This window comes from Miniopterus schreibersii (genome assembly GCF_964146895.1).
Source record: "Miniopterus schreibersii genome assembly, chromosome: 11".
Lineage (NCBI taxonomy): Eukaryota > Metazoa > Chordata > Mammalia > Chiroptera > Miniopteridae > Miniopterus > Miniopterus schreibersii.
This window is the reverse complement of record NC_138111.1, coordinates 65812763-65836899: the sequence shown is the minus strand read 5'-3', so window position 1 is coordinate 65836899 and position 24137 is coordinate 65812763. Positions and strand designations below refer to the sequence as shown.

At 46.1% G+C, this 24137-nt stretch overlaps 1 protein-coding gene across 4 annotated transcripts in view; it reads left to right on the top strand.

Annotated features, from left to right (window-relative positions):
• Positions 1 to 3240, top strand: part of PTCH1 (patched 1) — a 68775-nt gene extending 65535 nt beyond the window's left edge. For all 4 annotated transcript variants that reach the window (XM_081150540.1, XM_081150537.1, XM_081150538.1 and 1 more), the window contains one exon: positions 373 to 3240. The gene's annotated coding sequence lies outside the window, so the exon portion shown is untranslated. The remainder of the gene's footprint in view (positions 1 to 372) is intronic.
• Positions 3241 to 24137: the final 20897 nt, after the last annotated feature.

Sequence of the window (24137 nt, the reverse complement as noted above, 5' to 3'; positions counted from 1 at the left end):
CATTGGGGAACCAGTCTTGTCCCAAATTGGGTCCCTCCCACACCGTTAGCCTGTTGAGGGTTAGAGCGACTTTAAAGATGCCAACAGCTAGCTGCACCTTGCACCTACTTTTCAATCTTTATTAAAGTGCCCTACAGGTATGTACGATAAACGTACAGCTCAGTGAGTGGGTACAAAGTGAACACACCCATGTCACCAGTCTCTAGGTCAAGGCAAGGATCCTGCTCAGCCCCTAGAGACCCCGCCTGCCCTCACCACGCCCCCACCATCCTTATTTCTCATGCATACATTCCCTCTGCCTGTTAGTGTGTTTCGAAAATATGGGCTCATGGACCTGTTACTTAGTTTGACTTCCCTTTTTTTCTTTTAAAGGGTGAGTAAAATCTGAAGCAGAGGCCAAAGATTGGAATCCCCGACCCCCAGAACCGCTCGAAGAGAACTGCTTGGAGTTAGAGCGATGACTGCACCAGGATTGCAGTTCCTGTTACTGTAACCGATTGTATTATTTTGTGAAATATTTCTATAAATATTTAAGAGGTGTACACATCTGTAAATACGAAGGGATGGTGTAGGGATGGTGTAAAGTAGTGTGGTCTGGGGCTTCTCCACTCCCGGCCCGGGGTGGGTGGTGGGGCAGCTGTGGCAAGGCCCCACCCTGTTTGTACATTGGTCTCGGTGCCACAACCAAGCTTAACTTAGTCTTAAATTCCAGCATATGTTGCTGCTGCTTAAATATTGTATAATTTACCTGTATAATTCTATGCAAATATTGCTTATATAATAGGATTATTTTGTAAAGGTTTCTGTTTAAAATATTTTAAATTTGCATATCACAACCCTGTGGTAGTATGAAATGTTACTGTTAACTTTCAAACACGCTATGCGTGATAATTTTGTTATTGTTTAATGAGCAGATATGAAGAAAGCACGTTAACCCCGGTGGCTTCTAGGTGTAGTTGGATGCGATACTCCTGTTTGGCTGTGTGTGAACATGTGTGTGATTTCCCAATGTACTGTACTGTGATTTTTTTTTTTTTCCTTTTTTTGTTTCTTTCACTGTCTGTAACCTTTAGTGGGCTCTGCCCTAGTCAGGCTGGGAGAGTCAAGATACCTTTATTGCCTAGTGCTGGCGGGGGGCTAGCCCTGCCCTAAACATCACCTTACGCTTTTGCCAGACTCACTTCAAGTCGAGGGCATCTCTTAAGATCATTGCTGCCATCCAGACACCCCAGCTCGAGCCTCAGAGGAGCTAAGTTCCTTCACACGGATCTTTGTGGTGCACGTGGGAACCTCGGGGTCTAGGGCTGACATCTGTTCACCGTCATTATAGTTCAAGAACTGGAGAGCATGCCTAGTGGTGAGCCTCAGCCGGGCATGAGCGTACTCTGCAGCCTTCATGGTACCTCTCATGAGACACACACACACACACACACACACACACACACACACAGGAAAATGTAAGTGGATTAAAAATGTTTTTGAGTTAATGCCCCTGCTAAAGGTAGAAAAACCTGTTCATTCTGGACCCACAGTAAACCTAGAGGTGATGTTTTGAGTCTCTACCATTTAAATTCCCTTTCCTCCTAAATTGCACAGTGGGTTGGGGCTTTCTGGATCTGTTTGCATCTTTAAAAATAAATAGCGAGCATTTGATAAGGTGATACGGGGTCAGACGTTCTGTAGGATACGAGCTTTAGAAGGATCCTTCTCGGTGTGTTTATGTTAACGTTATGGTGCACACTTCCTAAGTAAGTTGTTTCTTACTCTCGCATTGTTAGTGGTCTTTCAATGTGACATTTATCGACCAGCAGGAGGATACGTGGGGCGCACACTCTGCTGAAGAATGGGTATGGAGGCAGATTTCTCAACCAGGCATTACTTTTAAAGATTTGCTTCTGTATCGATTCTGTCGTCTTGCGCTGAGGCTTGGTCTTCCTCAGCTCTTTGCCAGAGAGCAGCGTGTCGAGGAGGCACGTGGCTCCCAGACTGAGCTACTACAGGAGCGCACAAATGGCAGCTCCCGCCGCGCCCTCCCGTTTTACATGGAAAGTCTTAATGGAAAGGCAGTGGGGGCCCCCAGCAGTACCCAGCAGTGCAGTGACCTCAGACCCTAACCGCGTAACAGAACTGTAAGATGCTACTTGGAAGCCACCTGTGGGCGCCAGGTGTGATAATATGCCGGGGCCCCACCGGCCCCTCTGCTACTGTTTGGTGCCTCCGTAGCCACACTGTCTACCTAACACCCAGCTCTGCTCAGAAAACGTAGATGTCCTGCGTTCAGGAGAGAGAGGATTCGAATTCCGAGGTCTGCTTCCCTCTGGCTCGTGGCGTGCCCTTGCTCCTTTCCTGAGCCCAACTCGTGTGGTGCATGACAGCTTGCCCGGCCCCTGCCCTCTGCACAGCGTAGAACTCTCCCCTAGTCACATTGGCAAAGGGGGAACATGGGGCTGGCAGGCAACTAGAATCTCTCTCTCCTTTTAAAATAGTTTTATTTTGTCTGTCTTGTTTGTTCATTTGGATGTTTTAATTTTTTAAAAGAAATCTTTGCTGATATTTATAATTTTGTATCATAAGAATGTTTTCCTACAGTATTTGTCATGCCAGTTTATAACAAAAAAAAAAATGCAGGGATTTTTATTTCTATTGGAAACACTATTACAGCTGTGTTTTACTTTTGAACAGAATTTTTATTTGTATAGAGTGCTTACTAATGTTAAATAGTTCAGAGTATATAACATTTTCATTAAGGTCTCATAGTAGGTTTTAGTGTAAGGAGTTTAAAGGAAATAAATATTCAAACTGGGTCTCATTGTCTGCCAATTTTGGTGGAAATGGGTTTGTGTCATTTCAATTACAAAGATAAAAGTATGCCATATAATTTATTTATATGAAAATTTATTTTTGTAGTGTACATAGTAGTCATCAAGTCTTTGACAGAAGTATATTTTTAAAGAATTTATATGTGATGAATCCATAATGTCTGGAACTTTGCTGAGACATGAGTGGGGCACACTTTTCATTGTAAAGTACAGCAAGAAAGGAAATGTTTAACAGTGTTAAGAGAGTGAGATCGAGTGGATATTCATGCAATTGTGAAATGTGTACTAGTCACCATTTGTGACCTAGTGTGGTTCTCATTTTAAACCTTGGAAGGCAAAAATGTACAAACTCTCTAAATATTAATGTTCAAACACTGATAGAAATTCTAACATGAATAAAAAATAATATAACTTGTTGGTATGTCTTTGTTTATAGAATGTTTTTTAAGTAAAATGTTTTATGAAGGCAGTGAGTGTCGGGCCAGTGTAAACTTTGCTGTTTCGTCTTATCAACCTCACGAAATACTCACTTTTTGCTCTACTTCATGGGGGCATTGTTGATATAAAAAGGGTTCTATGTGTCTGTTTTCTGATACCAAGAAGTTCCTAAATTACCATTCAAAATGATCCCTTCTGTCATCTCTTTAACATTCTTACTTTTTATGTGATGCCTAATAATTAGAGGGAATGTTTATAAAGACAAATCCAGTATTATTAAAATAAATGAAGGTATCATACCTACAGTATGGCTGACAATATGGAGCTGATGAGCCCGATACAAAATGTCACTTTTTGAGTGCTTATGATATAAGTATCCTCAGTGTAGCCATGGAGGAAGGTCAGCCAGGAATACCCCCACCCGACAGCTGGAAGCCAGGAGTGGTGGGGAAGACCCAAATTGCTGGAAGCATGTGCTGAGGGGTCAGCACACCGCAGCCCACGGTCTCGTGCTTTTGTAAAGATTTACCAGAAGATAGACGCTCATTCACACGCAGATCGTCTATGGCTACAACGTCAGAGTTGGGTAGTTGCGACAAGACTCTATTGCCTGGAAAGCCTAAAACACTAACTGGCCCTCGAAGAGTTTGCCAAACCATTTTACGACAAGGTTACTGTAGGCGGATGATGCTTAAGTATCCCGGAGTCCATGGATGGGCAGTGTTGGCCTGCCTGGGGAGCTGGCTAGACAAGCAGGATCTTCAGGGCCACCCCAGACCAACAGAGTCAGAATTCCAGGGACCTGCTTTCATGAGCTGGCCTGGTTCTGATGCGCCAGCAGAGGCAATCCCGAAATTGCTCGCAGTTGATTGTGGCTGTGATTCTATAATTTGACCCAGGATACACGGCCAGTGCAGGCTAGATCTGGAAACAACAGGGACCCCAACTCCTCTGTGGTCTTTCCACAAGAGCACATGCTCATCGGAGTCCAGAGAGGAGCTCCCCTCAGTGCTCGGCCACTGCTGCGGAGGGTGTAGGCTCGGGACCGAACCTGCAGGGGAGGGAGGTCCACGCCGGGCAAGACCCTCTTCTGTCTTCCCCCCGAGAGGGCTCCAGTTGAGCCACTGACTCGGGCAAGTCACCTGAAACCTTGGAGCCTCTCTGTCACCTGCATAAATTAAAGATGACATGCACCCCTCACCGGCTTCCGTAGATTGAAAGCAACGGTGGTTGAGATTAGTCCGGACCAGAGGGGATATTAACAAGCAAATGAGAACCAGAACCACCTCTGTGGGCCCCACACGGAGTTCTGGTTCAATCCCCAACCCTCAGCCTCTTAAGAGTTCCCCACTGCTAGGATGACAAGGACACTCCAGAGACGTGCGAGTGACTGTGGGAAGGTTTTGGACTTCACCAGCCCCACGAGGCATTTGAGGTGCACAGGAAACTCTGACCAAGGACTAAGATGCTCCGGATGCCATGTCCTCATTAATGGATACTTTACCTGGAAAAAAATCAGCAAAACATTAAGCAGGGTTTCCGTCCTAAACCTCACCTGCCTACCTCTTCCTCCGTCAGCCTCTGTCCAGGGCCCTTCAGTGGTGAAGTTCATACACAGCGCTTGCCTGGTTCACGCAAAGTCAGGGAGGGCCCGGCCGTCCTGGCTCAGGGTTTGAACGTCCACCCCATGAGCCAGGAGACCATGGTTCAGCTCCCGGTCAGGGCACACGCCCGGGTTGCGGCTCCATCCCTGGTGGGGGGCGCGCAGGAGGCAGCCGATCAATGACTCCTTATTGATGTTTCCGTTTCCGTCTCCCTTCCTCTCTGAAATCAATAAAAACATATTAATAAAAAAAGAAAGTGGTGGAGGAACATGTGCTTCCTGAATTTGAATGTGGAAAATATTCATTGGAATTTAAATTGAGGGACTCTTTTAAATGAGCTTTATTTCACCAAAATGACCATCATAGCCATCTACTCTTACATTCTTTATAAATTACACATACCTAAGTAAGCTAGCTCAGTTCTCATGCTGGCTTAGGGAGAAGTTTTTAATCAGATCTGTGTCCCAAAATCCACCGTATTTATTCAGGACTTAGGTAAACACAAGGCCCCATTTTTTTTGGCACGACGGGCATATTTAACAGCTCCAGGAATGCTGTGTGGTGCTGCATTTCGGGCAGCAGCCACGTTGATGTAAAAGCAGGTGTTTCATTTTTGGTAACTGGCAACTGACCTCCCAAAAGGAAAGGTGGAGATGACCTATTAATCATCTAAAAAGAATATTTGCCAAGTTTTAATTACTTTTAATGAAGGCTGCACCTAATGAGAACACGCCTTAAACATGAATCTCTTTAGTCACTGTTGTGATGGGGGCATGCTGGGCACCACCTTCTGCACAGGCTCCCTGCCGGGAAACGACAACAGGCGGCCCGAGGGTGCTGGGGACGGGGCCTGTGGCCCCTCCTTAGGGGTTCCCTTTCATGAGGCCAAGGGAACAGGGCCTTTCAGCTGAGATGCTGTGAAGGGAACCAACCTTGTAGGGAGTGTTTGCCCTGCGAGCAGTGCCGCCCAAAAGAGGCAACCAGAGAGTCAGCCAACCCCTTACATGCCTTTCTCCTGGAGTGTTCTCTTTATTCACCTGCTTCTGTCCACAGGGCTGAAGGCTGAGGGTGTAGGAGTGTGAGGTGTCAGCTACCAATGAGGCAAAAAACACGAGCACAAGCCCAGGAAACACGTCAACAGCGCCGTCTTCGTACACAATGGACAGCAGCTGGAATTCTGGAGGGGTGGGGAGCTGGATAAGAGCCTGTTTTATTTTTATAAAGAAAATCATCGTGTAGATGGAGGAGAAATTGATGAGCAAGTTCTGGCTGGTAAGTTATTATATAATAATGAGGGTTGCTGCATTAAGCCCAAGTCAAGGTGCCAAAAGAAAAACCTCGGTAATTACCAAGTTCAGTCAGCAGCAGCGGTAGGTAGACTGCTGAGAGCCTCTCCTGCAGCAAGAGCAGCGAGATGAGGCAGGACCAAAGAGCAGGGTGCTCTCTGCTGTGGGCTGAGGGCAAAACCAGCCATCCCCCGAGGAGGCGTGGTCAGGCGTCCAGAATGTGAGGCTGACGCTGGAAAAGGCAAAGTACCACCCAAACCAGGAGGAGCCACCGAAACAATGCAGGTGTACGCAGGAAAATAAGAGGAGCGGAGGCCAAGAGACAGAGACCTTCTCCTTCAAGACACCCATGGGCTGCTGGAGCAGCTGCCAGCCCGCAATTCTTGAGTACCACGGCTGCCAAGGTGTCAGCTGGCACACCCGGGCCTCCTATCAATGGACGCTTTTTTCTTTTCTTGTACAGCTCCCACCTCACATGGAGTCATGGAAGGTTATCAGGAAGCTCTGGAGTTTGTCACGAATCCTGGAAGCTGTAGGACACCTTTGCCACCCAGGAGATCTGGAGAAGCGAGGTGACGGGCCTGACGCGAGCCGACGCCGCAGTAGCCCATCGGTTTAGAACCTGGACCTCCTCCAGTCTGGGGTTCTTACCCTCTTATTGCCCTCACCGCCGCCCCCGTTTGTTCTACATGTTAGCATCCAAGGTATGGGCGACCGCTATCCACCCAGCTGCCCAGCCAGGGAGCTCGGGCCTCAGCCGTGGGCACACAGACGGCGTGTCTGCACTAAAGGCAAATAGCTGCCATGGGGGAAGCAATTAGCAAATCTCCGAGTTATCCTTCTGATTGCACGTAAATTCCTAAAGCTAATTGGTTAAAATGTTCCTCCTTAATTAGAGGCAATTAATATGTGAGACTAGGTTCGCATTTCACAAGAGCGTTTGCATTTCACGATGGAAATCTCACCGTTCATTCACTAATGGTCTCTAATGGCCTGTAATCATGAAGCGCACACAATTACGGTGGGGTTTTCAAAGTGCGAGGAAGGGAGGATGCCCGGATTTATGAATTATCCTTCCACTACCCAGGGCGTGGCCTGCACCCACCTTGGACTGCGAAACACGGCAGGCGCGCCGGCGCTTGCCCGAACAGCCCCGCGCCCCGAGCCCTGCCCTGTCCACTCTGCTCTGCCCCTCAGGCTGGTCCCCTCTGAGCGCCCCTCCCAGCACCAAGGCCAACCGAGGCCTCCCCAAAAGACGGGTCTACGGCGCGCCCCAGCCTGGGAAGCCGCGTGCTGGTTAAAAACCGAACCCTGCGGTTCCTTCCCGGCGTCACCAGCCAACCCAGCGAACGCACCCGCAGAGCCAGCGTGCGGGGAAGGGCGCCAGGACGCAGGCGGAACAGAAAGGGCGAGGGCCGGGGGAGCGGCAGCGGGCAGCAGAGGTGGTGAAGGACGCGGAGGCCGGCGGGAGGGGAAGGCAAGGCCGCGGAGAGCGCGGTGCCGGCAGGGGCGGGGCGGGAATCCCCCCACGCGCTCAGGGCGCCTCCCGCAACGCGGTCTCCCGCAGCCAGCGCGCCCGCAGGCTCGGTGCAGAGCAGCGGCTCCTGGCGCCCTCGCCACCGGGCCGGCGGTGGCTGCCGTTGGTTGGGGCCGTCTCGCACCCGAGGCAGGTGGATGGTGGCCACGAAGAAGACGAAGAGTCGCAGGAGTCGGTCACTCTAGACTCCAGCTCGTTATGGGAACGATGGGCCCGGGCACGAGCCAGCAGTAACACGGTCAGGCAGAGCACACCTGGCCGCCCTCGCCCGCGCCCCTGGCCGCCCTCGCCCGCGCCCCTGGCCCCCCTCGCCCGCGCCCCTGGCCCCCCTCGCCCGCGCCCCTGGCCCCCTCGCCCGCGCCCCTGGCCCGCCCTCGCCCGCGCCCCTGGCCCCCTCGCCCGCGCCCCTGGCCCCCTCGCCCGCGCCCCTGGCCCCCCTCGCCCGCGCCCCTGGCCCCCCTCGCCCGCGCCCCTGCCCTCCTCGCCCGCGCCCCTGGCCGTCTTCGCTAGCAACGCCCGGCCCTGATGAAACCAGCCTGGTGCCCATCGCGACAGGGCCCTGGCGCTGAACTGGGCCCAGCGTGTGGAAATGCTGCCGAGCACGCACACTGGCTGCCTCTGATGCAGGTCATTCTGGTGTCCCTAGAAGGCAGGACAGACCGGAGAACAGGAAACCATGCAACACTTTCTTGAATAAAACTGGCCGGAGCATCCCCTCCACCAAAAGGGTTGCACGGTTGATTCCCGGTCAGAGGACACGCCCAGGCTGCGGTGCGGTCCCTGGTCAGGACGCGTGGGGGGGACAACGGATCCATGTTTCCCACATCCATGCTTCTCTCTCTCCCCCTCTTTCCAACTCTCTCTCTAAAAATCAATAAATATATCAAGTGAGGATTTTAAAAAACAAAACAGAACTAGCCAGAGCTTGATTTAAATACGAACACACACACACAAATACACACAAACAGTGCTTTTATGTGTTCATTTTTCCTACTACCTGCCTTTCATTTTCCAAAATCTTAGAATGATGATGTATTTAGAGCAGTGGTTGGCCAACTATAGCCCACAGGCCATATCCAAGCACCACTTGTTTTTGTAAATAAAGTTTTATTAGAACACCGCTCTGCCTATTCATTTCTGTATTATCCATGATTGTTTTAATGCTACAATGGCAGAGTTGAGTCACTGTGACAGAGACCATTGGCCTACAAAGCCTAAAATATCTGCAACCCTGCTCTTTAAAGAAAAAGTTTTCTGCACCTAATTTAGAGTTGAATCCCTCCAGACCCAACCAAGTATCCACTCAGAGCCACTGCACAGACAAGTGATGCTGTTCCTTGCTATTTCTCAACACACTTATCCTTCCATCCACCTGGATTGGACATCCATCACCCAGACAGACACCTGGCTCACTCTGTCATCGAATTCAGGTCTTTGTCAAAATGTCACCTTCTCGGGGGGTCCTGCCTGACCACCCAGCTTAAAATAGCAAATACAAGCCCCACCCCACCCCAGCACGTCTTCTCTCCTTTTTCCACCTAATTTTAGTATGATCTAACATCCTCTGTATTTTGCCAACGTATTTGTTTATGGTTTATCTTACCCTACTAGAGTGTTAGCTCTTTGAAGACAGGGATTTGCACTACTGTATCCTAACGTCTAGAATGGTCCCTGGAACATAGTGGTCCGTTAACTATGGTATTTATGAAAATAATGAACCCTAAAAAGTAACTATAGTTACTCCTGTTTTACAGATGAGAAAACTTAAGACCCTATGAAGTTAAAAGACCTGCCAGAGATTACAGTGCAAGTAAGGGAAAGAAGTAGTCATGGGCTCCTGGGCCTCTGGACTTAAGCACTACTGATGGGAACTCTTCCCATGGTTACTGTTTGCCTTTGCCGTTCATTCATTCCACAGCTAGTTATTAAGCATAGCACCCTCTCTAGAGCTAGTCACCAGTCTAGATTCTGTGCAGGATAGAAAGAGAAATATGACCATAGTCCCTGACATGAAGAACCTTAAAATCTACTTCTTTCTACCGCTCTACAAATAGGTATAAACATAAAGACACATTTATGTGCATGTTTTGTTTGCCTTGCTTTACTTTTTATTACGGAAAAATTTCAGACACACAAACACAGCATAGAATAATGAACCCCAATAATATTTCCCCAATTCTGTTTTGTCAGTTCTCCTTCCATTTCTGAGTGGTTGCCAGGGTATTCAAACATGAATTTCAGGCAGCATGCACATCACCTGCGGACACTTCAGTGTATATCTCTAACTGGGAAAGACCTCTTGAAAAACCTAACCACCCAGCTATCATTATGCCAAACAGAATAACAATAATTCCGTCGTATCACATAATACCTAACTCAGTCAAATCTCTGATTGTTCCAAAGATGACTTTGTATTTTATTTTCCCCTATTTTTTATGCAAATATTTCTATTAGAAATCTGTTGTGTTTCTTTTTTTTCTTTTTTAAATATATCTTTATTGATAGAGAGGAAGGAAGAAAGAGATAGAAACATCAATAATGAGAGAGTTGTCACTGATCAGCTGCCTCCTGCACGCCCCTGAGAGGAGATCGAGCCCGCAACCTGGGCCTGTGCCCTGACCAGGAATTGAACCACGATCTCCTGGATCCTAGGCTGATGCTCAACCAATGAGCCACACCTGGCTGGGTTGTTTTGTTTCATTTTGAAGCAAAGAGAGCAACAACGATTTTTTATATTTTAAAAAGAAATATGTTGGATAAATTAAGATACACACTAAATATTGTAATGTGGAACATAATCCATCATTTTTTAAAATGGAATAAATTAAGCAAAACAGGGCTCAAATGAATGGGTAGATCAGGAAAGACGTCCTGGAGGAGATGGCATTTGACTTAGACTTTGAAGGATAGGATTTCAGTAGATAGAAATTGTGGGATCACCATTATCAGTAGAAGAAAGAGCCTAAGCTAAATCCCAGAGGAGAAAAAGTGGGATGTGTCTGAAAAATGAGAGGCCCATTTTATTGGTGTGCACACCACCCATGAGCTGTGTTTCTCTGAGTAGAGGTCCTCAGGTAGTAGCTTCAACATCACCTGGGAAACTGCTAGAAATGTAAACTCATGGGCCCCACCCCAATTCTACTGAGTCAGGATTCTGTGTGGTAAATTCTCCAGGTGATCCTTAAGTTCCTGAAAGTTTGAAAAGTGTTGCAGGGACACAGTGGGACACACTGGAAGAAGGTGACCTTGAAACCAAGCCTAGAGACAGTTTGCCAAAACAAGCAGTCCCTCTTGAAGACTGTTGAACCTGATTGTGCCTGTGTTTTAGAGCTCTGAAGGGTGGATGAGAGAAAGGATGGATGGAACGAGAACCTTGAAGTAGGAAGAGCAGAGGAAGTTTTTACAGTGGCTGTGAAATGAAATTATAGAAGCAGCTTATTGTTTGGGTCCCCATTAACCCACTTTTCTTCTGGAGAAACAATCTCTTTCCCCTCTCTCAGTGTGTTTGCTTCAGGGAGAGCTGCTTTTGTCCCAGGGTCCAGGGTTGATCATATGGCTCAGACCATTCAAAAAGAGAATCATATCCTGGCCACAGTGATCCGTTTGAGGATGGGAGCAGGAACCAATGAGAATCTGTCAGATGTGAGGCTCTCTGAGACTTCTAAGAGCAGATATAGGATGTGCTTTCCCACAGGGAATGTGCAGCCTGCCTGCAAGTGGAGGGGGAGAGGGCTTTTCTGAGAAAGGAGCCAACAGAGCAGAAGGCAGAGCCAATGAAGGAAGAAGCCAAAATTGGTTACAACATTTGAACCCTGGACCAAGCTATACCTAAAGCTAAATCAACTCCTGAAATATTTAATCCTGAAAGGCTTTTGGACTTGATTCAGAGGACATTGACGGGATTTGGACTGCCACTGAGAGAAGACATTGGGGAAGCCAAAGGTCACCGACAGTGTTGCAGGTTGGATTTCATAAGAAGCAGACTCTGAGAAGATTCGTGCACAGGAGGTTTACTGGGGGGTGCTCCCAAGGTCAACACCTATGGGAAAGTAAAAGCAGCAGCACTGGGCAGAGGCGACGCTGAGTTGCCATGAAGCTGGCCCTATGGGGCGCCGAGACGGCCCTTCAGAGTTGGCTCGAGTCAGGGCAAAGAGGCCAGAGCTTTCACCCTTACCTTGACTAGTCATTGCATTCAGGCTGCCACCAGGACAGGGGCATGATCTCAGGCCAGGTGTCCTTCTTTCACCAAGTGTCACTCCCCAAGCAGGACTGGGCCCAGCTGTCAGCCATCCACACCCCCACAGCTGGGGAAGGGTGCCAAGTCTGGGTGGCAGGTGGAGCAGCACAGAGTTCACAGCAGCTAGTGCTGTGCCCGGGAGTGGCTGTGAGGACATAGGTGCCTGCAACTGAAATGAGGCAGTGAAGAGGAACAGATGAGGTCAGGAAGGACAGAGTTAGTTTGGAACTGGTGGCATCTAAACACTTGAGAAAATGTTCCCAGAGGTCCAGAAAGACATCAATCTGGAAACAATAGTGACAGAAACCACAGTTGTTGAGCACCTGCCAAGAGAGAGTGTAGGTAGACGGAAATGAGGAGGATGGAGGTTGAGCAGCTCCTAGAGAGAGGAAAAGAAACCAATGACAGAGACATGAGGAGCAGTTAAATGAGGAGCAGAACCAGGCAGTGTTGCAAATTTCAAGATAATAGTAATAATAGCAAATATGTACAGACTATTTACTCTGTGCCAGGTTGTGAACATTTACTATATACTATATTCTTTTTTTTTAATCCTCACTGGAGTATAATTTTTATTGATTTGGGGGAGAGAGGAAGAGAGAGAAAGAGAAATGGAGAGAGAGAGAGAGAGAGAGAGAGAGACTGGGAGGGAGAGAGAAACACTGATCGACTGCCTTCCTTATGTGCCCCAACAGGTGATTGAACCTGCATCCTGGGTATGTGCCCTGACTGGGAATTGAACCCATAACCTTTAGGTGTACGGTGTACAATGCTCCAACCAATTGAGCCACACCAGCCAGGGCTACATTCTTTTTTTCTAATATGTTTTTATTGATTTTAGAGGAAGAGAGGGAGAGAGAGGGAAACATCGATATGAGAGATACATCAATCTGTTGCTTCCCTTGATCCCGAAACCTGGGCATGTGCCCTGACTGCACAACCTTTCCCAGGACAATGCTCCAACCAACTGAGCCACACTGGCCAGGGCTACATTCTTAATTTATATCAACTCATTTCTGGATAGGGAACTTAAAGGTGATGGCCAGTGAGTTGGGTCTGAGTTAATCAGCTGTGAGCAGTTAAATTAGAGAGAAAGTCTGGAATCTGGGCGTGAGACAGGTGTACTTGAAGCATGTGTACTTGCTGAGTCCAAGGGGTCATCAGAAAGAAGAGCGTGTGGGCGCTGAACAAATTTCATCCTAAGATGGCGGCTTCGGTAACAGCTGCACCCGCCGCCTCCCGCAACCACGTCAAAATCACAACTAAAACACAGAACCACCGTTACTCAGAACCTCCTGAAATCTGGCTGCACAGAGCCCCACAACCAGGGAGCTGAAGAAGCACCGAGACCCGGAGGAGGGGCGGAGACGCGGGCGGGTCGGGGCTGAATCACAGAGACGAGGCCGCGGGCCCACACCCGGTGCAGTGGTTTAAACCCGGGAGGGAATCTCAGCGGTGAGGGTTTCCCGGAGGAGCGAGGGGTCCCATCCCACAGCAGGCCTTCAGCCCAGGGCTCCAGGGCCAGGAAGAGAAGTCCCCACAACTTCTGGGTGTGAAACCAGCGGGGACTGTCCCTGAGGGTCGCGGAGGCTGCAGGAACCCAGGCAGCTCCTCTAAAGGGCCCGGCACGGACTCACTCGGATGCTCCCTCTGAGCCCAGCGCCGGGCAGCAGCCTGAAAGGACCCGGGACACTCGGGGGGAACTAACCTGCCTGGAATTGGGGCGAGAGCTGGAGGGGCGGCTTCCTCCCGGGCAGAAGGGCTGGCGGAGGCCATGGCTCTTAGGCGAGCCCTCCCCGGACACAGCCCGCAGGCAGGCGCCATGTTTGAATCCCCAGCACCCGACTCACACCCTTGGCCCCGCCCCGTGATTCCCGGAGGCCCCGCCCCTCCCCACCTGCAGCTCACCCAGGCCATTTCCAGGGGCTTTTCTGTGCAAGTGGTCTCTCGAGCCTCATGATTAGGACTTTCCTAAAATCACTCAAACAAGCAGCAGCGGGCCCATATAGCTTGATAAGTGACGCCAGGCCTGGCACTAGTGGCAGCTGCATTGGCTCATAGCTTGGCCTCTCCTGGATACCTCCAAGCCCAGCACAAGTAGCAGCCAACTATGGTTTGCTGTGGAGCTCATGCTGGGTGGCCCTGGGCAAGGCCCTGGCACAGGCTGACTTTGCACCTCCTTGGACACCCCAGGGACAGTGCACTTGGTGGTTAGACTTGACCACACTGGATTACAACCCTACCACATCCACAAGTGACACACTCAAGGGGCTCTCTTGGTGAACACCAAAACTCCACTGAAGTAAATCCTGCTCCATAGGGGTGTCTCCAGCATAGCAGCTCTTTGGCTGTAGTTGCAGCTGGTCCTCACAACTGATTGGCCTGGAGGTCAGTTCCTCCCGGTGACAACAACAGCACCCAAGGCTCAACTACAACAGGACAGTGCACACAGCCCATACAGGCAAGCACCTAGAAGGCCCAGCTCAGGTGACTGGGGAGGCTGAGCCACTGGACCCTACATGACACCTACTACACAAAGCCACTCTACAAATTCCAGGAGACATAGCAGCTCTACCTAATATATAGAAACAAACATCAGGAAGCAGCCAAAATGCAGAGGCAAAGAAACATGTCACAAAGGAAAGAACAGAAGAAATCTCTAGAAGAGGAACTAAATGAAATAGATCCAAGCAAGCTAACAGATACAGAGTTCAGAAATTTGTTTATAATGATGCTCAGACATATTATTACGAAAACAACTGAGAAAATCGATGACGTAATAAAGTACCAATTTGAAATGAAGGCTACAGGAACTGAAATGAAGAGTTAGTTACAGAGAATCAACAGTAGAGTAGAGGACACTGAGAATCAAATCAGCAATTTGGAACGTGAGGAAACAAAAAACACCCAACCAGAAGAGCAAAAAGGAAAAGGAATCCAGAAATATGAAAATAGTATAAGGAGCCTCTGGGACAACTTCAAGCTGCCCAACATTTGTATTATTGGGGTGACAGAAGGAGAAGAAAAAGAGCAAGAAATTGAAAACCTATTTGAAAAAATAATGACAGAAAACTTCCCCGACCTGGGGAAAGAAATAGACTTACAAGTCCAGGAAGCACAGAGGGTCCCAAGCAAGAGGAACCCAAAGAGGCCCACAGCAAGACACATCATAATTAAAATGCCAAAGGTTAAAAGAGAGAATCTTAAAAGCAGCAAGAGAAAAGCAGTTAGTTACCTACAAAGGAGCTCCCGTAAGACTGTCAGTTGATTTCTCAACAGAAACTTTTGCAGGTCAGAAGGGACTGACATGCAATATTCAAAGTGATGAAAAACATGAACTACATCCAAGATTGCTCTACCCAGCAAAGCTATCATTTAGAATTGAAGGTCAGATAAAGAGCTTCACAGATAAGAGAAAGCTAAAGAAGTTCATCACCACCAGAACAGCACTACAGAAAAAGTTGAAGGGTGTTTAAGAAGAAGCTAATGAAGAAAAGAATCTGATGAACTAAATAGATCCAGAGGCATTGACGCATGCAACAGACGATCATATCTCAGAGGAAAGAGGGAAGGGGGGGTGGTGGGTGGGAAGAGATGAACAAAATAAGTTACAGGCATATATGCATAACCCATGGACACAGACAGTGACGGGGTGAACGCCTGGGGAGGGGGTGGGAGCGCAGTGGAGGGGTCATTTGCGGGGAAAAATGGGACACCTGTAATACTTTCAACAATAAAGATAAATTTAAAAAAAGAATTTAAAAATGTTAGAAAAATTTTTTATCCTCAACTCTCTTGATTATTTTTCTTTTAATAGCTTTATTGGGATACGATTCACGTACCATACTATTCACTCATTTAAAATACACAATTCAGTGGTTTTTAATATATTCACAGTTATGCAACCATCAGCACAGTTAATTTTAGAACATCTTTGTCACCCTTTAGCTGTTGCTCACCTTTCTCCCCATCCTTCCAGTCCTGAGAGGCCATTAGCCTAGTTTCTGCTCTGTTTTGGACATTTTACATGAACAGAATCATATAGTATATGGTCTTTTGTTATTGGCTTCTTTCACTTAGCACAATGTTTTCAAGGTTCATCCATGTTGTAGAAGGTATCAGTACTTCATTCCTTTTTATGTTCAAATAAAAGTTCACTGAATAGCTGTACCACATTTTGCTTATCATTGGTCAATAGATGAACATTTGGGTTGTTCTTTCCTTTTGGTGATTATGAATAGTGCTGCTATACACACGCATGCACCCATTTTTGTGTGGACATATTTTCTCATTTCTTTTGGGTTTATATCTAAGAGTAGAATTGCTAGCCAGCCATCTGGTAACTCTATGTTTACTTGTTTGAGGAAAGATATATACAGGAAGAGTGGGAGTATTTCCCATCTAAAAATGCATGGTATTAATAAAACCAAACAAAAGCCATTCTAATGTATGAGCTAACCTGTGAGATTTCAATTCTTTAGTACCAAAGAGATGTGACAATTTGGTTCTCAGAGTAGCCATGGATTTAACCATATCCTAGCCTTTCCTATCACCACCTGTTCTTAGGGGTGGTACAAGGAAAGAAGGAATGGGATGAGCCCTTTCATCCCGATAACATATATACAGGGTATCCCCAAAAATGTATACATGCTTAACAGCTGATAGCTCAATTGATGTCTCTTTTCAGGTTTAACCCATTGGAATTAATCATTATTCAAAGCATGTATACATTTTTTGGGACACCCTGTATTCGCTTGCAAAGAGTATTATGCAGCTTATGAAAAAGTCTAAGTTGGATTCAATTTAATCAGTATATGCCCAAATCTTTTTGGGTACCTTAATGTCGGCTAGGGAGGGAACAAATGATGTATAATGCTTTGTGTCGGATGATTCAAGGATACTAAGAGGCAGATGGGGATTAGGCTTCAGGAAGAGGTAAGCAAAATTTAGAAATTCAGGGCAGAAAAAATCATTGTGAGCTGACAGGTATGTCTGTGGAGGGAGGGACTGGTTTTTAAGATTACCTATCTACAGCCACTCTGTGAATAACTATGCAGGATATGATGGGAACAGGGATAGTGACCAAAGTAGAGTTGACATCTTTGCCAGGCACTGTGCTTTACATTCACTCTCTGTTGAAACTCTTACAGCATGCCTTTGTGAGAGACATTAAGTCCCATTTGTCACTTGAGCATACTGAGGCTCAGAGAGTGTATCAGGGTCTAACAGAGAAGCAGAGCCAATAAAAGAGGAGACAGATATATAAATAGGTTTTTGATAGGTAGATGGATGGATGGATTTATTATAAGAAATTGGCTTGTGCAACTGTGTAGGGTTAGCTAAGCAAGCCCAATGTCCCCCTTAGAGTAGACAGGAAGGAAAGATCATGAACAGGCATGAGCTGAAGCTTACTGTTCACAGAAAAGGATTTCTAGTTTCAAGAAGGCCTATATCCTCTTGTAAAGGCCTTCCACCTGATTAGGTCAGGCCCATCTATGACAATTTCCTTTTTGATTAACTAAAAGGTGATTGATTAGGTAATTTAATTGTATCTGCAAAATTAAATACCTAGGAGGAGGTATGTGCGTGCTTCAAAATAGCCATTACTTCCCTTCCATCCACCAATTCTCAAAAGAGAATAATCCTAACCAGAAACCTGCTGGAAAGAGAATGCTGGGGACTGTAGTTGAGCCGACCTAAGGTAACACACCAAAACCCAGGGGTTAAGTAACTCTGTTGGTCAGGGCTCTATTACAAAAAACACACACACACACACACCAGATTTTACACTAGTTGGTTTAAGCAAAAAGAGATTTATTACAAGGTAATGAATGGTTCACAGAATTATTGAGAAAACTGGAGAAAAAACTGCGGGCTTAGTTTTGAGGAGCAATGCCAATTCCACGGAAACAGATTATCTGCCTCTTTTAAGATCTGCCAATGAAACTGTAAAGTTCTTGATAACTCCTAAACCAAGCCACCACAAGCATGCTTCCCAGGAGATAAACCAGAAGCAACACATATATATGGCCCTGGACTCACTTTTGCTTTCTGTGACTGCACCAAATTGATGGGACTAAACCACATCCTAACCCCTAGCTGCAAGGGAGCCTGGGCAATGTTTTAAATTTCTCACCTCTGAGATATAAGACAGTTGGAATGGATGTTTGTCACCAATCCACAATAGTAATATACAAAGTCCTTCAACCATTAGGAAGCAAAGCCAAGATTCAAACTCAGGTCATGCCCTTAACCCCCACAGAACACTTCCATGATCGGGTATGTTCTTTCTTCCCTTTTCAGATTTGGGGCTCTTTCCTGTCTGGAACTTGTATAGAAATATTTCTGGTCTGTATCTAAATTTGCATTTATCAATTACATCCACAGCTTCCATTGTCATCAGCTGCAGACTTTTCTGATACAGGCTATAAAGTAGGAAATAAAAACACCCAACTGTGTTTCTAGCCATCTACATTGCCTTGGGTATTGGGAAGGCTGCGGTGTGTAGAGCCCTCTTTTCTTCCTGAGCCAGTCACTTCAAAATGCTTCTCTTTATGGAAGCTAGTGAAGCAGGTACCGGGTTAAACCAGTGGTCTTAATAACACTTGGAATTACAAGAGCATTTGGGGTGGGGACGGAACTTCTGGCAATAATAATAGGAAATATCTACAATGAGAATCGAGGCTTCCTCGGATCTCCTCTTTGTGTCCTAGTCACATCGGTCTCCCATCTCAGAATTCCTAAGCAGTTCCCGGTGAACACACCTGGCCAGCTTCTGGCAGGCACGCCTCTGCAGGAGCATGAAGCTCTCGCGGGACTGTGACCGTCCACTGCAGGCCGTTCTAGAAGAAAGGTTTACACAAATGTCAGTATGACTCCTTCATAACCCTTTGGAACTCAGAAGTAGACATTTTAAAGTCTCTGAAGGGAACCAAGTCAGCATTGCTAGCAAACATCCCCAGTATCAAAGTTCTGCGTAAGTGTGATACATAAGTCCCAAACCTGTAAATCTAAACCAACGCATTTTTCTGACACAATTGTACAACTTCTTTCTAGGGAAGAATCCCCAGAGTGAGCCTTTGTTTCAGAGGAACAACCTTTTATTGTGTTCAGTATGTATATATGCTCACGTATATGTATTGGCTGGGTACATAGGAGAGGCCAGATAAGTGACATAGCAAAACCTGTCTGTGACAGTTTGATTATCTGGAAGATCAGAAAAATCCTTGTGGGTCTACAGAGACCGTGTGGTTACTGACATTGAAAAATGCTCATGGCCTATTAAAAAGCAGATTACAAAAGCAGCAGTCAGTATATTATAACCCTGTTCCTTAAAAAAAAAGTGTCTCTATATAAGAGCACAGCCAAGTTGGAGGGGATGCACATTTTCATCATATTACTCAGACAAGCAATATTCCATAGCATTTATTGATATTAATAGAATATCATTTAATAATCATTACATATTACTTGATGTGTTATATTATTCATTGTTTATTGTATGATGTTATTTCATTATATTATTCTTGTTTTGAGTGCTGATATTTTGCGTGTAGCTGTATTTTTAATTGCTCTGCCCAGAGCAATCTTTGTTACGAGGCACTTTCTTAAAAATGGATTTTATTACAGTCCTTCCTCGCTAGCTCTCCCTCCTGCTTCCCTCCCCGCCACCCTTCTCTCCTCCCTCCTTTCACACCAGCCTTGTGGACACCGGCTTTCTGCAGGGAGTCCTGCAGGCGGCCAGGCCCGCGGGGAGCGGGGAGCCCGGGACGGGGCGCCCTGGGAGAGGGGAAGGCGGCCGGCGGGGAGCCCGGGGACCGGGGAGCCCGGGGACGGGGCGCCCTGGGAGAGGGGAAGGCGGCCGGCGGGGAGCCCGGGGACGGGGGAGCCCGGGGACGGGGGAGCCCGGGGACCGGGCGCCCTGGGAGAAGGAAGGCGGCGGCCGGGCCGCGCTGGTCACACAAAGGGACCGCTGCGCACGGAGGCGAGCAGATGCCAACAGACAGCTTTTGTGAGCCCCTTCATGTTAATTAACTTTTGTGAGAACCTTCATGTTAATTAACTTTGCTGGAGCGTTCCCTGGACTTGAAAGCTTTGGAGTGGTTTGTTTTTGTAAAATGCCTTGACTCCAGAGAGAGCAGCTTCAAGAGGGGAAAAAGGGAGAAACAAAAAGAAAGGGAAAACGTTTAAATGGGGCTTTGCCTACCGGGGAGTTTCTTCCCCGGCTCCTCCCCTCCCCTCCCCCACCGGGACTGACGACCGTCGGGGAACTTCAGTGGCCCGCCCCTCACCCTGGAGAAGGGCAGGAGCCGGGCTCCCAGGCCTCTGCCTCAGCCGGCGAAGACGGGCGCGTGTGTGCGCGCGCTTGTGTGCGTGTGTGCGCGCGCGTGCGTGAGTGTGTGTGCGCTTGTGTGTGCGCTTGTGTGCGTGTGTGTCTGTGTGCGCACGTGTGTGCGCTTGTGTCTGTGTGCGCGCATGTGTGTGCGCGTGTGTCTGTGTGTGCGCACGTGTGTGCGCTTGTGTCTGTGTGCGCACGTGTGCGTGCACATTTGTGTGTGCATGCGTGTGTGTGTGCGCGCGCATGCGTGTTAGAGGAAGCACATTGAAAGAATGAAGAGCCTCGGCCCAATTTATTACAAGTTAGAGAAAAGGGAACACGTGGTGCCGGTTCTGTGCGTGAACAAACTTGCCACCTCTAGAGCACCAAGGGCCCAGGTGAGACACAGGTGGCGGGTGTCCCCAAGGCTTTACCTGGCTGGAGGGGATGTTAGAGTCTAAGGGAGGCCAAGTGCTGGGAGTGGAAAACCCAGTCAGCCCCCTAGTTATTTACAAAGTCTACACAGCATCAAGCTACTGACTTACCTTTTTCCTCCCATTTTGTCATGAAATACATTCAAACATACAGAAAAAGTTGAGCCATACGACTAAGATTCATACACCGCAACCTGCATGCTGCGAGTAACACTTTGCCCCCTTTGCTTTCATCGCATCTATCCGTCCCTTTTCCCTGTTCATCGTCCTCTAATTTCTTAAGCTTTTTGAGGTTGTCAGCATCAGTATATGTCACCCTAAAACACTTCAGCATGCATCTCTTAACTAGCGCTCAATATTTGTATATGGTTTGTGGAATTTTTTAGGAAAAGTTTACATACGGTGAAATGCACAAATTTAAAGTGGGCCTTTCGATGAGTTTTAACAAATGCATACAATTTGCCTTTTTAAAGAATTTTAAATAATGAAAAGTTGCAAGAATAATACAAAGATCTCTCATTTGCCCTTTACCCAGATTCACTACTTTTTTTATACAGTTACGAGTAATCTACATATATCATATCACCTATACTTCTTAATAATTCTGTGTATTTCCTAAGAGCAAGGTTATTCTCTTATTCAGGAAACTTGACTTTGATACAACTTCTTTTTTATCTATACTACAGCCCATGTTTTAATTTTGACAATATCCCAATAATTTTCTTTATAGCATTTCCCCCTCTAATACAGGTCCCAGTACTTTGTGAATTATGGATTTAACTTTACCAAGCATCTTATCTTGTTTGATGCTTTTTGGCTTAAATTCAACTTTGTCTTATATCACAATAACAATCCCTGCATTCTTATTGTTTCAATTAACCTGGTAAATCCTTGTCCATCTCTTTATTTTTACTCTTTTGAATGACTGTGTTTTCATGTGTCTTTTGATCACAGCTTAGAGTTGGATTTTGCTATATACACCAATTTGAAGATCTTTTCATAAATAGGGGAGTTAACCTATTCATATTTGACAATATGACTTATGTTTGGTCTCAACTCTGTCATAGTATTTTATGTTATATTTACAGTGTATATGATATTGTATTTACTATGCTTTTTCTCTATTTAAGTATGTCATCTATCATCTATATTAATTTTAAAGTTTCTTTTTTGTATTTAAGAATTTTTTATTTTAGTTATTTCCTTTGTATTTATATACAGAGTGGGACAAAAGTAGGTTTACAGTCATGAGTACAGAAAACAGAGTTTATTCTCGTATTATTTATAAATTATTGTGTTATTTTCCATACTGTAAACCTCCTTTGCGCCCCCCCCCCCCCCGTATTTTCTAGTTCTCGTTCTTGACGTCTTTTTTTCTTACTTAACCTCTTATTATCTGACCCATCAGTGGCATCTTCTGACTCCTAGTTGCTACAAGGCAATGATATTATTCTGGTTTCCCCATCTTTGCCCTGTTTCCTCCCATCTTTTAATTGTATTCTTTCTACTTTGTCAAAACATGCAATATTTATATGCTTTCTACACTATATTATATGTTCACCATTGGTTACATTGCTGAAGTTTCCTCTGTTATCACTTAGTTGGATGAAGTTCATTTTCTAGTATATTATTCAGGAAGGGCATATATACACTATTCCTTGGTTTGGACAGCATAGATGGGTATACAATTCTTGGCTAGCACTTTCTTTCCTTGAGTTTCATGAAAATGCTGCTTCACTTATTTTGTGGCTCAGGAGAAGCCTGATGCCAAGCCTGATTTTCTAACCTATAAGCAACTGGATCTTTTTGCCAGGAGACTGAGGATTTCTCCCTTTGCCTTAAAGTCTCATAATTTTACTAGGATATGTCTTGGAGATGGTTGTCTTGTGTCAATTTTCAAAGTTACACAGTCTTGTTCTATATGTAGCTTAATTTTTCTTTAATTTTTGGAAAGTTATCTTGGATTATAAACTTAAACACTCATTCTGTTCCAATATTCTGTTTGCTTCTTCAAGGGCCACAATTTTTCATGTGTTGGAAGTTTTTTGTCTGCCTGCCATTTGAGCCACTTTCTCTTGGACCCTTTTAACTTCTTTACGCCATTTTAATGAGATATGTCATGTTTGCCTTTCTTCAGTGTTCCTTATTAAATTCTCACTGAAATCTATTCTCCATTAGAACTTGAACTTTATTCTTAATTTCTGAGATAATTGTCTTTTTCTTCAATCTATTTCTTGAGTTCAATCAATTCATGTTGCATTTCTCCCTATTCTTAGATTTTTATATTTATAATTTTAGGATTTAAAAAAGTGCACCTTCATGTATTTGCTTTAGCATACTGAATTCAGTTAGGACATTAAGTTTTCTTCTGCCTTGTGAATGGTTTTTAGGGGAAAGAATTTTCATCAGCTCAAATGTTATTTTTAACATTTTCTGTTTTCTCTTTATAATTGTTTCATAGGAAAACAGCTTGATTTTTTTTTCAGTTTCTAGGCATTTTGTGGGCAGAGTTCCTGGATGACGAGTGCCTTCTTATGCCAATTTATTGACGTGCACTGTCTTTAATGGGTGATGTTGTTCACAGTTGTGGTGGTGAAAGGGGATGGGTTGGTGCAATGTTGGGCTGATAATATTTAACAACCAGACCTCCAGGATATACAATCAGGCTGATTTGTAGCATTTGCCAGCTTCTGTGGTGTATATACTCCCTTCATGGTGGACATCAAGCTGCCCACGGGAAGCCACTGAACACTGAGTTGGGAAGAGATGCTCCCAGTCTTTGGGAGCCATTATGTCACCAGAATGTCCTGTTTCTCTTGTTTTTGCACGATCTTTACTTTCCCCTCTTACTTCTTTCTTGACCATGGCAACATGTTCAAAGGCACAACCCCTTCTTCAACTGATTTTTTCCACTGAAACAGCCATGCTTCTTTAGGGCTGGCGCTTCCATCGCTGCTCATCTCGGGCCGCACCGCTATAGCTAGTGCTTTCAACTACTTAGTCCTAGACATGTGTTCAGTACTTTGACGCTTACTGCTGGGCTTTTCTGGGCTGGCTTGGCTTATGCTTCCTGTGTATCTTTCACTTCTCGTTCTTATTTTTCATGGGCCACTAAGTCTCCCTCTCTCTTCTCTCAGCGCCCACAGGCCTGCAGTGGTTGTGAGACTCTCCTGGAATTTGGTGTTTATTTCTCTGCTTACAGGTAATTTGAAGGCCGTGGAATTCTCTGTACACTAGTCATGCTGAAGGCATGGGTCATGTATGGTTCCATTTTCACTCCTTGGAGACTTTATGGTTGGGAAGTAGATGTATAAGGATAGAGGGAGAGACATTTGAACTCAGGAAGCTGCCATTACCTGCCAGACATGAAGACTTCTGGCTTGACTTTATTATAAAACACATTGATTGTTTCAATGCCGTGTGGACGTAAGATGTAATCTTCCCAGTTTACCCACTTCAGGTGTC